The sequence below is a fragment of the Adiantum capillus-veneris genome, chromosome 7 (assembly GCF_014529385.1).
Source record: "Adiantum capillus-veneris isolate H3 chromosome 7, ASM1452938v2, whole genome shotgun sequence".
Classification (NCBI taxonomy): Eukaryota; Viridiplantae; Streptophyta; class Polypodiopsida; order Polypodiales; family Pteridaceae; genus Adiantum; species Adiantum capillus-veneris.
In genome coordinates, this window is record NC_140937.1 from 8,020,652 (window position 1) to 8,034,897 (window position 14,246).

At 39.7% G+C, this 14,246-nt stretch overlaps 1 pseudogene; it reads left to right on the top strand.

Moving 5' to 3' along the window:
* Nucleotides 1-13,516: 13,516 nt before the first annotated feature.
* LOC147453404 (small ribosomal subunit protein eS28 pseudogene) lies at nt 13,517-13,922 on the top strand (annotated as a pseudogene).
* The last annotated feature ends 324 nt before the right edge of the window (nt 13,923-14,246 follow it).

Genomic DNA, 14,246 nt, shown 5'->3' on the forward strand with positions numbered 1-14,246 from the left:
ATACAATGTCTTCCGGCACTCGCAAGGGTTCTTCTTCTTCAACAAGGTCCACAACCATTGTGGAAAATGATCCAAAATCTCCTAAGTGTGGAGATAGCAACACAACCACCCAACCAACGACATCGGAAACCATGATCATGGCGTACTTGGTATCATTGCAAGAGACCGTAAACAAACAAGGCGAAGACTTACGAGCACTTGCAATGGAGAATGGCACACTAAGGGTACTTGTGGTTGAGAATGAGAATCTCAAGAGGACACTTGAGATGCAAACAACACGTTTGATGCAACTTGAAGAGGAAGTCAAGGAATGTAAACGCTCTCTTGTGGACTTGAATGCTTTGAAGGAGCGGATGAGCAAAGTAGAGCATGACCATGTATTGAAAGAGGAGAAATTTGACACTATGAGCCGGGATGTATGCGACATGAAAAATGTATGCACAAACAAGTCTTGGGCTGATGTATGTGGTAGCAATGTGGTTTCTAATTCCTCACTCATGCAAGCTATGGTTCAAACAAAGAATGTTGAGAATGTAGATGTGGAGGAGTTGAAGGAACGGGAGCGACATTCCAAGAACATTGTTATTCGTGGAATTCCCGAAGAGAAGTTAGAGACACCTCCTTCTCTTGCCATTGTTATTGAAGATTTCTTCAAAACCCACTTTGGCATGTCCGGAGTTATGGTCTATGGAGCACATAGAGTGGGGAAGCAAGGAGCTCCTCGCTTGGGAGAACGGCCAATTGTATGCACCATGCCGGATGAGACCAAGCGAAAGATTATCCTTGATAATAGTTGGATCTATTTGAGGAATACAAAATGTTTTGTATGTGAAGATCGCACTATTAAGCAACAAAATATGCGTCGCAAGGCATATGAGGAAAAGAATAATAAAAACAAGGAAATCTCTCATGAAGAAAATGTGCCCAAGGAGGAGGCAAGTCTCTCAAGCAAATAGGGATGCGTGACCTATGAGATCGAGTTACAATTGAAAATATGCTTTTGGAATTGTAATGGATACCCATGGAATGCGGGGGTTGGCATTGATGAACTAACAAGCAAAGCCGATGTTGTACTTCTTGTTGAAACTTGGGAGCATGATACACAAAGGATTAACGGCTTGGAGGATTACAATGTACATTCATTGATGTGGTCAAAGAATCTCAAGCAACGAAGAGGACAAGGAGGGTTAGCATGTATGGTTAAGAAAGGATTGGAAGATTTTGTATCAATTGTGAAAGATGACAAGTACAAACGTTATGTATGGCTGAAAATTATGACACCAAAAAGAGCACCCATTTTTGTAGCCGGTTGCTACATTCCTCATCATGATTCTTCCTTTTATGCTTGCATGGATAGAGATCAACCATATTCTGATTTGGAAGAGGACATTGCTTATTTCAAAGGTGAAGGTGATGTTATTGTATTTGGGGATATGAATGCTCGCACAAAAACATTGCAACATGATACTCAACAATTTGATATGCCATACATTTCAAGGGAGTTGGAGGAAGTTCACTTGTATGATCGTACTTCAATGGATGAGAAAGAGCCGGATCACTATGGAAAGTTACTTTTACACATGTGTAATAGCACGGGTATGCTCATTGCCAATGGTGTATCTTTGTGGAGTGGAACCAATGGATTTACATGTAGAAGACATAATGGGGATAGTGTGATTGACTATATGCTACTCTCTGAAGCCATCATGTATCGCATAAAGAGCTTTATGTTTGGTCAATGGACCCCGGAATCCGACCATCGCACCTTATGTATTGACCTTTCATGTGGAGAAGCAACTAAGCGTGATAATCTCAGTCAAAGGAAAGAGAAGTTATCACTATGTATGGATTTCAAACGGGCACCAATGTACATTGAAATGGTTGAGCAAAAATTATGGATGACAAAGCTTCAATGTGATGCACCATTGGAAACTAAATGGGAAGCTTTCAAGAAAGCTATTTGTTCTTGTGCGGAAGAATGCTTTGCCATAAAGCATCTCCATGGTATCAACAAAGATAGATCACGCAAAAGGTGGTTTGATAAAGAATGTCAAGATGCCCGAAAGTCCTTGATAAAGCTTGATGCAACTATGGACAAAGACAACTATCAAAGTCATTTGCATACATACAAGGCATTGATTCAAAAGAAGAGAAGAAGATGGGAAGTAAAGCAACAAGAATTTCAAGTACAAGAAAAGGCACATGCATGTGGAAGATTTTGGAGAAACTTGAGAGGCAAGCGGGTTGAGAATTTTGGTAACTTGAGTCTAGTGGATATGTACACACATTGTAGGCAATTATATGAGCAAGAAAATACTAAAAAAATGCCATTTTATGGTTCACTCCCATGTATGCCGTCTTTTTTTACTATTGAGGATGTATGCGGTGGGCTTGAAAAGTTGGCCACTCGCAAAGCGGGAGATCTTCAAGGTATCAAGCCGGAGATGATCAAATGGACGGGAGATTTTACCCATGAGTGGATGTGTGATATGTTCAACCTTGCACTTCAACATGGTATGCCTTATGATTGGAGTACTAATTGGGTTAAGCCTTTGCATAAAGGAGGGGATGTAAAGAATGTAAGCAACTACCGGACTATAATGATTGGGTCTCTTATGGCAAAGTTATTTGGGTGCATAATGGAGATGAAATTGAGTGATTGGGCTGAAGAGAATGACAAGCGTGCAAAGGGACAAGCGGGTTTTCGTCGATGCCATAGCACCATTGATCATCTTGTCACTCTTCGTGTTCTCATGGAGGAAAGTCGGTTGAAAGGCAAGCGATTGTATTGTTGTTTTGTGGACTTTAAGAAAGCCTTTGATATGATTCCACGTAACAATTTGTGGAGAAGGATGGAAGAACTCCAAGTGCCAAGTGAGTTTATGCTTGCGGTTTCTCGAATCTATGAGAAGGTGATTTGTCAATTGCGGATGGGAAGAGAAATTTCAGAAATTTTTGTAAGCACTATTGGGGTTAAACAAGGATGTCCATTGTCACCAACTCTCTTTGGTCTATGCATCGATCAATTGGAACAAATGGTACTTGACTTTATGCAAGAAGAAGGCATTGAAGAGGTCACTATTTGCAATGCGGTAATCATGCTTTTGTTGTATGCGGATGATGTAGTGCTTCTAGCACACACTTTAGAAGATGCACAAAAGCTTATGGTTGTCCTTGAGAACTTTTGCTTGCATAGTGGGCTAATTGTAAATGAATCCAAAACAAAGGTTCTGCTTGTGAAAACCAACCATAAGGAGAAGCCATGCATTGTGTACAACAACGAGACACTTGAAGTTGTTGAGAGCTTTAAGTACCTTGGCCTTGAGGTTCCATCCAATCACAAGTGGCATGAATGTGCTATGCGTCGTTTGGAAGCGGGAAAGAGAGCATATTATGCATTTGAGAACATGTGTAATGCGGGAAACATCAAGTGTTGGGTTCTCAAGAAGTATCTCTTTGATGCATTGGTGACACCGGTTCTTCTTTATGGAGTTGAAGTGTGGGGTGGGAGCATCTCAAAGTCTACTTGGAAAGAGTTTGAGAATGTCCAAAAGCGTTTTCTTACAAACTTTCTCCAAGTTAAGACACAAACACCATATATGCTCCTACTTCTTGAGTCCGGATCTCTTCCAATTGAGGTTATGGGCATGGAAAGGGTTGTGGAGTACATGATAAAGATCCGTCAAAACCCCTCACATCGACTTCCTACAATTGCATGGGAAGCAAGCAAAAAAGTTCAAAAGACGCATAAAAGCAAGATCTTGAGCACGGGATGGATGCAAGACATAAAGAAGTGGTTTGGGAGATGGGATGCATTACACTTGCTACATGATGCTTCAATTGACTCTCAAGTGAATGAAGCTTTTCTACAACGCCAATGTATTACGGCTTGGGAGAAATCCGGTGGGTCACGCTTCATACATTACACCACCTATATTGCCCCCAACTACAAAACCATGTTCTTCGCTGAGAGAGGAAACCGTACTCACACTTACATGCTTGAGCCTATTCCCTTGTCCGCGATACGCACTATCGCAGCAATTCGGCTTAGCTCCCATTTCCTTCGATGCGAGATAGGGCGTTGGGGCAATGGAGAAGAGTCAAATCGATTGTGCACATTATGCTCACTGCAAGTTCGAGAGTCTGAGTACCACACACTACTAGAGTGCTCAGCTTTTGATCACATCCGAACTTGCTTCTCTCACATTTTCAGCCATAACTTAGACCTACACACTTTCCTCTCCCAGCCAAAGTGTGGGCTCTCCATTGCGACTCTCATCACTACAATTTTGGAGCATCGAGAGTCACTCATCAGCCATACACATACTACATCACATGTAACTTTGGTCCCATAGGTCATATTTGACCTCCGAGGACGATAATAAAATCTATCTATCTATCTCTCTCTCTCTCTCTCTCTCTCTCTCTCTCTCTCTCTCTCTCTCTCTCTCTCTCTCTCGCGGATGCCAAAACATCTCAAGGAATGAAAAAATTGCTAGCCATAGACTGTCAGCCCTTTGTTTTCCAAAAAAAAAAAAAACTCCTGAAAATAGTTCGTGCCGATGCGAACTCTTTTGGGAGTTTTTTTTTTAGTTCTTATGTTGAAATAAATTGGTATCAATGTTTGGGAAAGGATTGCTTTAGCTTAGTCTTGAGCCGATTGAAAATCGAGACTAGCTAGCTGCAAACCATGGTAAATGAAAAAAAACGTGAAATATGTAAGAAAGTCGTCCAAAAATTTTGCAAATCTCAAAATTTCTGCTAGTATTTCCGGTTTTCTCCTTTGTGAGGAGGAAACTCGATCAACAGCCGCTTAACACTAGGTTGGTAATGGGACACTTTTATGTCCTGTTAAGTGACCATTTTCCTTGAATTATGTCAAGAGTTTCAAAATAGATTTTGAGGTGCTATCTGTCTAGAACGTTGTCTCATGAGCTGAAAAAAACTCGACATTTTTTTGGAATATCAATTCCATCTTTAACCTTGTCCTTGCACAACATTTCACAACCTAAACTGTATGAAAAAACGGGTCTTGTTTTTGGCTTTTTTCAACTTTTTGCAACTATACCACTCTAGAATTCATGTTTGTGAGGTCTATAATGCTAGAGAACTATCTTTAGTAGTCCTCAACATGTCCCGATGCTTCTAGGGAGAAATAAATGTTAAAGTTGTAAGTTATGACCAAATTACAAAAATTATCAAATCCTATTTTTTAGCCAATTTTAGCTCCTCTATGATTTTTTTGGTGGCTTTCATGATATCCAAATGCAATTTTGATTTTCTATGTCGCATATTGTTACATAAAGCTAATATTCCTTGAGTTTTGGGGCACCTAATAGCCTATTTTGCATAGTAGACAACGATGGTTGATTTTTTCAATTACAGAAGGAAATGAAACATTCTAGTATATCAAGTATAGCTTTTTCAATATTGTTAGTTTCTTGTGACAACTACATGCATTTTGAAGGTAGTAACCATATCTAGTCATAAGGATCAAATTTGGCTAGATATTGAATAGTTTCTATGGGATTCTACAACTCATAATGTTGAACCCAGTTTTTTGATGTTTGTTGTATTTAGCACTTCATCTTTGTCCCCAAGATTCCCCTTGGTAAGAGATGTATTATTCTTTTGACATGCTCCATGGCTCCTTATGAACCTAAAGGACAATATGGAACTAAGAAAACATGCATATATTATTTGCATTGAGCGTGGTTATAGAAACTTTGATGATAGGTTTGCAGAATGGTAAAAATTCAACTTTTTTGTACCTATTTCTTTTGGCAAAACCAAAAATAGTGAGTGAGAAGCAATCATATGTTCTGATCAACAACCCATTGAAGTTAACTAGGGAATTTATCTCAAGTCCTACAAAAATCCTTGATCTTATTTTTATGCAACAAAACGTAAGAAATGACTGTTTTGATGAAAATGTACTGGTCCATCAACTTTGGACGCTTGGTGTGACCAAAAGATGAGAAATTTTACAAGTTTCTTATTTTTTCCATGTGTAGTAGGCCTTGAACTATAACCTCATGAAAGGATTTTAGAAAATGAGTGGATCTACTATGGTTTTGGAGGTTTTTTTCAAAACCCTGAAAGGACACTTTTATGTCCTGTTAGGTTACCAACCTAGTGTTAAGTAAAGAGACTTTCTCCAACGTTAACACTAACTGGAATCAAGCTATAAAATGCAAGAAATGTAAAGCCAAGTGAAGTTGTGAAATGAAAGGTGAAATAAAAAGAAATAATCAATGTATGTGTGTGTGTATGGAATTTATTAGAATTATGCAAGGTGAAGCTTCACTTTAGCATTCTAAAACAATAGAATATAAAAAAAAAACATATGTGTGTGTGTGTGTAAAATTTACTAGAATTATGCAAGGTGAAGCTTCACTGTAGCATTCTAAAACAATAGAATGCAAGAAAAGTAAAGATATGTCACGATGTGAAATGAAAGGTAGTTCTCCATCATGCACTAAAAACAATGAAAGTCTCCCTAACCCAACACAACACTAAGGGTTTCTTTTAGAAAGCCAAAAAGATCGTCTTGAAGCACTTGATGCCGACGTGGGTTGTTTAGAGAAGGTTTTCTTTAATTTTTTTGAGGTCGCTTGACTTGATTGCATCCACAGACCACTCTCTCTGTCCCTCATCTGTAGGTGACTGATCGTGAGCCAGGAACCCCCTCTCTCTCTCTCTCTCTCTCTCTCTCTCTCACTGCAGCCGTTTTTTGACCTAGTAGACAGCAGTCCACTCTTTTGATCATAACTTCTTCATCCGAACTCCAATTTGGGTGATCTATAGCCTCAATCGAAGAGCACGAAGTCCTCTACGCATTGATGTAAAGACAAAAATTTTCAGAGTTATGGAAGGCATTTCTGTAGCAGCATTTCCGAAGTGAACAGGTTCAACAAAATTGATTCTCATCTCCTATTTTACATACAATGTCTTCCGGCACTCGCAAGGGTTCTTCTTCTTCAACAAGGTCCACAACCATTGTGGAAAATGATCCAAAATCTCCTAAGTGTGGAGATAGCAACACAACCACCCAACCAACGACATCGGAAACCATGATCATGGCGTACTTGGTATCATTGCAAGAGACCGTAAACAAACAAGGCGAAGACTTACGAGCACTTGCAATGGAGAATGGCACACTAAGGGTACTTGTGGTTGAAAATGAGAATCTCAAGAGGACACTTGAGATGCAAACAACACGTTTGATGCAACTTGAAGAGGAAGTCAAGGAATGTAAACGCTCTCTTGTGGACTTGAATGCTTTGAAGGAGCGGATGAGCAAAGTAGAGCATGACCATGTATTGAAAGAGGAGAAATTTGACACTATGAGCCGGGATGTATGCGACATGAAAAATGTATGCACAAACAAGTCTTGGGCTGATGTATGTGGTAGCAATGTGGTTTCTAATTCCTCACTCATGCAAGCTATGGTTCAAACAAAGAATGTTGAGAATGTGGATGTGGAGGAGTTGAAGGAACGGGAGCGACATTCCAAGAACATTGTTATTCGTGGAATTCCCGAAGAGAAGTTAGAGACACCTCCTTCTCTTGCCATTCTTATTGAAGATTTCTTCAAAACCCACTTTGGCATGTCCGGAGTTATGGTCTATGGAGCACATAGAGTGGGGAAGCAAGGAGCTCCTCGCTCGGGAGAATGGCCAATTGTATGCACCATGCCGGATGAGACCAAGCGAAAGATTATCCTTGATAATAGTTGGATCTATTTGAGGGATACAAAATGTTTTTTATGTGAAGATCTCACTATTAAGCAACAAAATATGCATCACAAGGCATATGAGGAAAAGAATAATAAAAACAAGGAGATCTCTCATGAAGAAAATGTGCCCAAGGAGGAGGCAAGTCTCTCAAGCAAATAGGGATGCGTGACCTATGAGACCGAGTTACAATTGAAAATATGATTTTGGAATTGTAATGGATACCCATGGAATGCGGGGGTTGGCATTGATGAACTAACAAGCAAAGCCGATGTTGTTCTTCTTGTTGAAACTTGGGAGCATGATACACAAAGAATTAACGGCTTGGAGGATTACAATGTACATTCATTGATGTGGTCAAAGAATCTCAAGCAACGAAGAGGACAAGGAGGGTTAGCATGTATGGTTAAGAAAGGATTGGAAGATTTTGTATCAATTGTGAAAGATGACAAGTACAAACGTTCTGTATGGCTGAAAATTATGACACCAAAAAGAGCACCCATTTTTGTAGCCGGTTGCTACATTCCTCATCATGATTCTCCCTTTTATGCTTGCATAGATAGAGATCAACCATTTTCTGATTTGGAAGAGGACATTGCTTATTTCAAAGGTGAAGGTGATGTTATTGTATTTGGGGATATGAATGCTCGCACAAAAACATTGCAACATGATACTCAACAATTTGATATGCCATACATTTCAAAGGAGTTGGAGGAAGTTTACTTGTATGATCGTACTTCAATGGATGAGAAAGAGCTGGATCACTATGGAAAGTTACTTTTACACATGTGTAATAGCACGGGTATGCTCATTGCCAATGGTGTATCTTTGTGGAGTGGAACCAATGGATTTACATGTAGAAGACATAATGGGGATAGTGTGATTGACTATATGCTACTCTCTGAAGCCATCATGTATCGCATAAAGAGTTTTATGTTTGGTCAATGGACCCCGGAATCCGACCATCGCACCTTATGTATTGACCTTTCATGTGGAGAAGCAACTAAGCATGATAATCTCAGCCAAAGGAAAGAGAAGTTATCACTATGTATGGATTTCAAACGGGCACCAATGTACATTGAAATGGTTGAGCAAAAATTATGGATGACAAAGCTTCAATGTGATGCACCATTGGAAACTAAATGGGAAGCTTTCAAGAAAGCTATTTGTTCTTGTGCGGAAGAATGCTTTGCCATAAAGCATCTCCATGGTATCAACAAAGATAGATCACGCAAAAGGTGGTTTGATAAAGAATGTCAAGATGCTCGAAAGTCCTTGATAAAGCTTGATGCAACTATGGACAAAGACAACTATCAAAGTCATTTGCATACATACAAGGCATTGATTCAAAAGTAGAGAAGAAGATGGGAAGTAAAGCAACAAGAATTTCAAGTCCAAGAAAAGGCACATGCATGTGGAAGATTTTGGAGAAACTTGAGAGGCAAGCGGGTTGAGAATTTTGGTAACTTGAGTCTAGTGGATATGTACACACATTGTAGGCAATTATATGAGCAAGAAAATACTAAAAAAATGCCATTTTATGGTTCACTCCCATGTATGTCGTCTTTTTTTACTATTGAGGATGTATGCGGTGGGCTTGAAAAGTTGGCCACTCGCAAAGCGGGAGATCTTCAAGGTATCAAACCGGAGATGATCAAATGGACGGGAGATTTTACCCATGAGTGGATGTGTGATATGTTCAACCTTGCACTTCAACATGGTATGCCTTACGATTGGAGTACTAATTGGGTTAAGCCTTTGCATAAAGGAGGGGATGTAAAGAATGTAAGCAACTACCGGACTATAATGATTGGGTCTCTTATGGCAAAGTTGTTTGGGTGCATAATGGAGATGAAATTGAGTGATTGGGCTGAAGAGAATGACAAGCGTGCAAAGGGACAAGCGGGTTTTCGTCGATTCCATAGCACCATTGATCATCTTGTCACTCTTCGTGTTCTCATGGAGGAAAGTCGGTTGAAAGGCAAGCGATTGTATTGTTGTTTTGTGGACTTTAAGAAAGCCTTTGATATGATTCCACGTAACAATTTGTGGAGAAGGATGGAAGAACTCCAAGTGCCAAGTAAGTTTTTGCTTGCGGTTTCTCGAATCTATGAGAAGGTGATTTGTCAATTGCGCATGAGAAGAGAAATTTCAGAAATTTTTGTAAGCACTATTGGGGTTAAACAAGGATGTCCATTGTCACCAACTCTCTTTGGTCTATGCATTGATCAATTGGAACAAATGGTACTTGACTTTATGCAAGAAGAAGGCATTGAAGAGGTCACTATTTGCAATGCGGTAATCATGCTTTTGTTGTATGCGGATGATGTAGTGCTTCTAGCACACACTCTAGAAGATGCACAAAAGCTTATGGTTGTCCTTGAGAACTTTCGCTTGCATAGTGGGCTGATTGTAAATGAATCCAAAACAAAGGTTATGCTTGTGAAAACCAACCATAAGGAGAAGCCATGCATTGTGTACAACAACGAGACACTTGAAGTTGTTGAGAGCTTTAAGTACCTTGGCCTTGAGGTTCCATCCAATCACAAGTGGCATGAATGTGCTATGCGTCGTTTGGAAGCGGGAAAGAGAGCATATTATGCATTTGAGAACATGTGTAATGCGGGAAACATCAAGTGTTGGGTTCTCAAGAAGTATCTTTTTGATGCATTGGTGACACCGGTTCTTCTTTATGGAGTTGAAGTGTGGGGCGGGAGCATCTCAAAGTCTACTTGGAAAGAGTTTGAGAATGTTCAAAAGCGTTTTCTTACAAACTTTCTCCAAGTTAAGACACAAACACCATATATGCTCCTACTTCTTGAGTCGGGATCTCTTCCAATTGAGGTTATGGGCATGGAAAGGGTTGTGGAATACATGATAAAGATGCGTCAAAACCCCTCACATCGACTTCCTACAATTGCATGGGAAGCAAGCAAAAAAGTTCAAAAGACGCATAAAAGCAAGATCTTGAGCACGGGATGGATGCAAGACATAAAGAAGTGGTTTGGGAGATGGGATGCATTACACTTGCTACATGATGCTTCAATTGACTCTCAAGTGAATGAAGCTTTTCTACAACGCCAATGTATTACGGCTTGGGAGAAATCCGGTGGGTCACGCTTCATACATTACACCACTTATATTGCCCCCAACTACAAAACCATGTTCTTCGCTGAGAGAGGAAACCGTACTCAAACTTACATGCTTGAGCCTATTCCCTTGTCCGCGATACGCACTATCGCAGCAATTCGGCTTAGCTCCCATTTCCTTCGATGCGAGATAGGGCGTTGGGGCAATGGAGAAGAGTCAAATCGATTGTGCACATTATGCTCACTGCAAGTTCGAGAGTCTGAGTACCACACACTACTAGAGTGCTCAGCTTTTGATCACATCCGAACTTGCTTCTCTCACATTTTCAGCCATAACTTAGACCTACACACTTTCCTCTCCCAGCCAAAGTGTGGGCTCTCCATTGCGACTCTCATCACTACAATTTTGGAGCATCGAGAGTCACTCATCAGCCATACACATACTACATCACATGTAACTGTGGTCCCATAGGTCATATTTGACCTCCGAGGACGATAATAAAATCTATCTATCTATCTCTCTCTCTCTCTCTCTCTCTCTCTCTCTCTCTCTCTCTCTCTCTCTCTCTCTCTCTCTTTCTCTCTCTCCTGAGCGTGCGTCTGTTGCAAGTGTGAAATAATTAAACAAGGTAAAGTTTTTACGGTGGCCTCAAGAAGTCAATATTTTTAGTTGTAATAAATTGTGTGTGTATGTGTGTGAGATCAAAGTTCGAGAAAAATCACTTTGAAAAAATACAAAACTTCCTTTGGGTAGATTCAAAGAAGAAATTTTACAAAATAATCAATATTTTTTATAATTTTACTCTAATTTTATTTTAAAAAATCGAACATTGGTGTGTGTGCATGTGTGCATGTGTGTGTGTGTGTGTGTGTGTGTGTGTGTGTGTGTGTGTGTGTGTGTGAGAGAGAGAGAGAGAGAGAGAGAGAGAGAGAGAGAGAGAGAGAGAGAGAGAGAGAGAGAAAGGGGAGGAAGAAGTATTGGATAAAAATTTGCTGTCCAATGTATTTTAATCGGCTAAAATTGTAAAATCTCAGTTATATTTTGAGCTTGCTTTTAAAAAAATCGAGAAATTTACACAAGTTTTAGTGTTATTACCGGCAAAAAGCTTCAAATTTTGACCTAAAAAATAAAAAGAATGTCAAGTTTACCCTTATTTTCATCCGTTAGAGAGAGGGAGAGGATCTTATTTATACATTTTTAATGCCTCACATCAACACCAATATAGAGACACCTTTTAAAAACACTAAAATGAAAAAAAAATTATATTGTATGTAATCAAATGGTGATGAAAAGACTAAAGTGCAAACAAAGGGTATATTACATTTAATGTGATAGTAAAACTTTTGATGGTGAGAATTTTTCACGTTTCCTCTCCTCGATATGGACTTCTTAGGCCAAAAATCATCTTAAAACTGTCCGCGTAGTGCTTCAGGACAGTTTTTTTAAACTTTTTGGAGGTCAACTAGTCTCTCTATCTCTCACAGTCTGCAGGATCCAGGTGACTCGTGAGACAAGAAAGCTCTCTAGCTCTCTCTCTCTCTCTCTCTCTCTCTCTCTCTCTCTCAGTCTGCAAGATCTAGGTGACTCGTGAGCCAAGAAAGTTCTCTCTCTCTCTCTCTCTCTCTCTCTCTCTCTCTCCCCAATCCCTCGTGCGTCGTGCCTCTACAGGTGTTTCAAAAATTAAAGGAAAAAAGTCATGAAACAATCCGTGCTGGCGAGGATTGTTTCAAGATGTTTTTGGCCTAAGAAGGCCATATAGAGGAGTTGGTAGAGAAAACGTGCAAATCTCTCACCATCAAAAGTTTCACTATCACATTAATGTAATGTACCCTTTGTTTGCACTTTAGTCTTTTCATCACCATTTGATTACATACAATATGATTTTTTCTTCATTTTAGTGTTTTTAAAAGGTGTCTCTATATTGGTGTTGATGTGAGGCATTAAAAATGTATAAAGAAGATCCTCTCCCTCTCTCTAACCGATGAAAATAAGGGTAAACTTGAAATTCTTTTGATTTTTAGGTCAAAATTTGAAACTTTTGCCGGTAATAACACTAAAACTTGTGTAAATTTCTCGATTTTTTTAAAAGCAAGCTCAAAATATAACTGAGATTTTACAATTTTAGTCGATTAACATACATTGGACCCCGATTTTTTTCCAATACTACCTCCCCCCCCCCCCTCTCTCTCTCTCTCTCTCTCTCTCTCTCTCTCTCTCTCTCTCTCTCTCTCTCACACACACACACACACACACACACACACACACATGCACGCATGCACACACACCAATATTCGTTTTTTTTAAAACATAGTAAAATTACAAAAAATACCAATTATTTTGTAAAATTTCTTCTTTGAATCTACCGAAAGGAAATTTTGTATGTTTTTCAAAATGATTTTTCTCGAACTTTGATGTCACACATACACACACACACACACACACACAATTTATAACAACTAAAAACATTGCCTTCTGGAGGCCACTGTAAAAACTTTACCTTGTTTTATTTAGCGCATCTTGCAGGCCCGACCTTCCCTCACCTTCACCTACTATGGAGTCACTTTCAGACTGCTGTTGGGAGCCCATCAACTCCATATGCATGCACCTTTTCCATCCCTTGACAAGTGCTCCCCCTTGCTGCTTGAGTCTACCTACTGGTATCATTTTTATGAGCATATGTGCACCTTTCCATGAGCCATCCCTTGCCATCAGTACTGCCATCTTCTCCTTTTGCCGCTCGTTCCGAGATCTGTATTCAATGTCGGGATGATGCACTAAAGAGAAGACGGAGAGAGAGAGAGAGAGAGAGAGAGAGAGAGAGAGAGAGAGAGCTTCTCTGCTGCGTTGCCTAGCTGCATTTCCAAATCTCGTACTTGCACTCTACTATTGAGCCTCTAGATTTGGATTTGCTTGTCAAGCTTGCTATTATGGTGAAATTCATGGGGTGGACTGGCTCCAGAGGTCAAGTGATTGAAAGTGAGGGTCAAGTTTGTTGATGACCAAAATCGTCTCCTCATTAGAAATGTGAAAGGTCCTCTCCGAGAAGGAGATATTGTTTCTCTTTTGGAGTGTGAGAGAGAGGCTCAAAGACTTTGATAGCTATGGTGGTTTTTTGATGGCTCGAATGGGTTATTGTCATGGATCGTAAATTGGAAAAGCATTTTGAAGAGTACAACCGGTTATAGGATGATAAGCTTGCTATTTTGGCAACAACTTAATCATGTTTTTGATAATGCGGCATGTGCTTCTATGTAACATGAGTTTTTCAGAGTGATGAGAATCAAGTATTATTTTTAGTATTTGAGAGAGAGAGAGAGAGAGAGAGAGAGAGTCTGTGAACTCCTCTTCATGAATGGCAACCAATTGGGCTCAAAAGACAAGACATTGTTCTACGTCCTCGGAAAAGAGGTGGCCATCTTC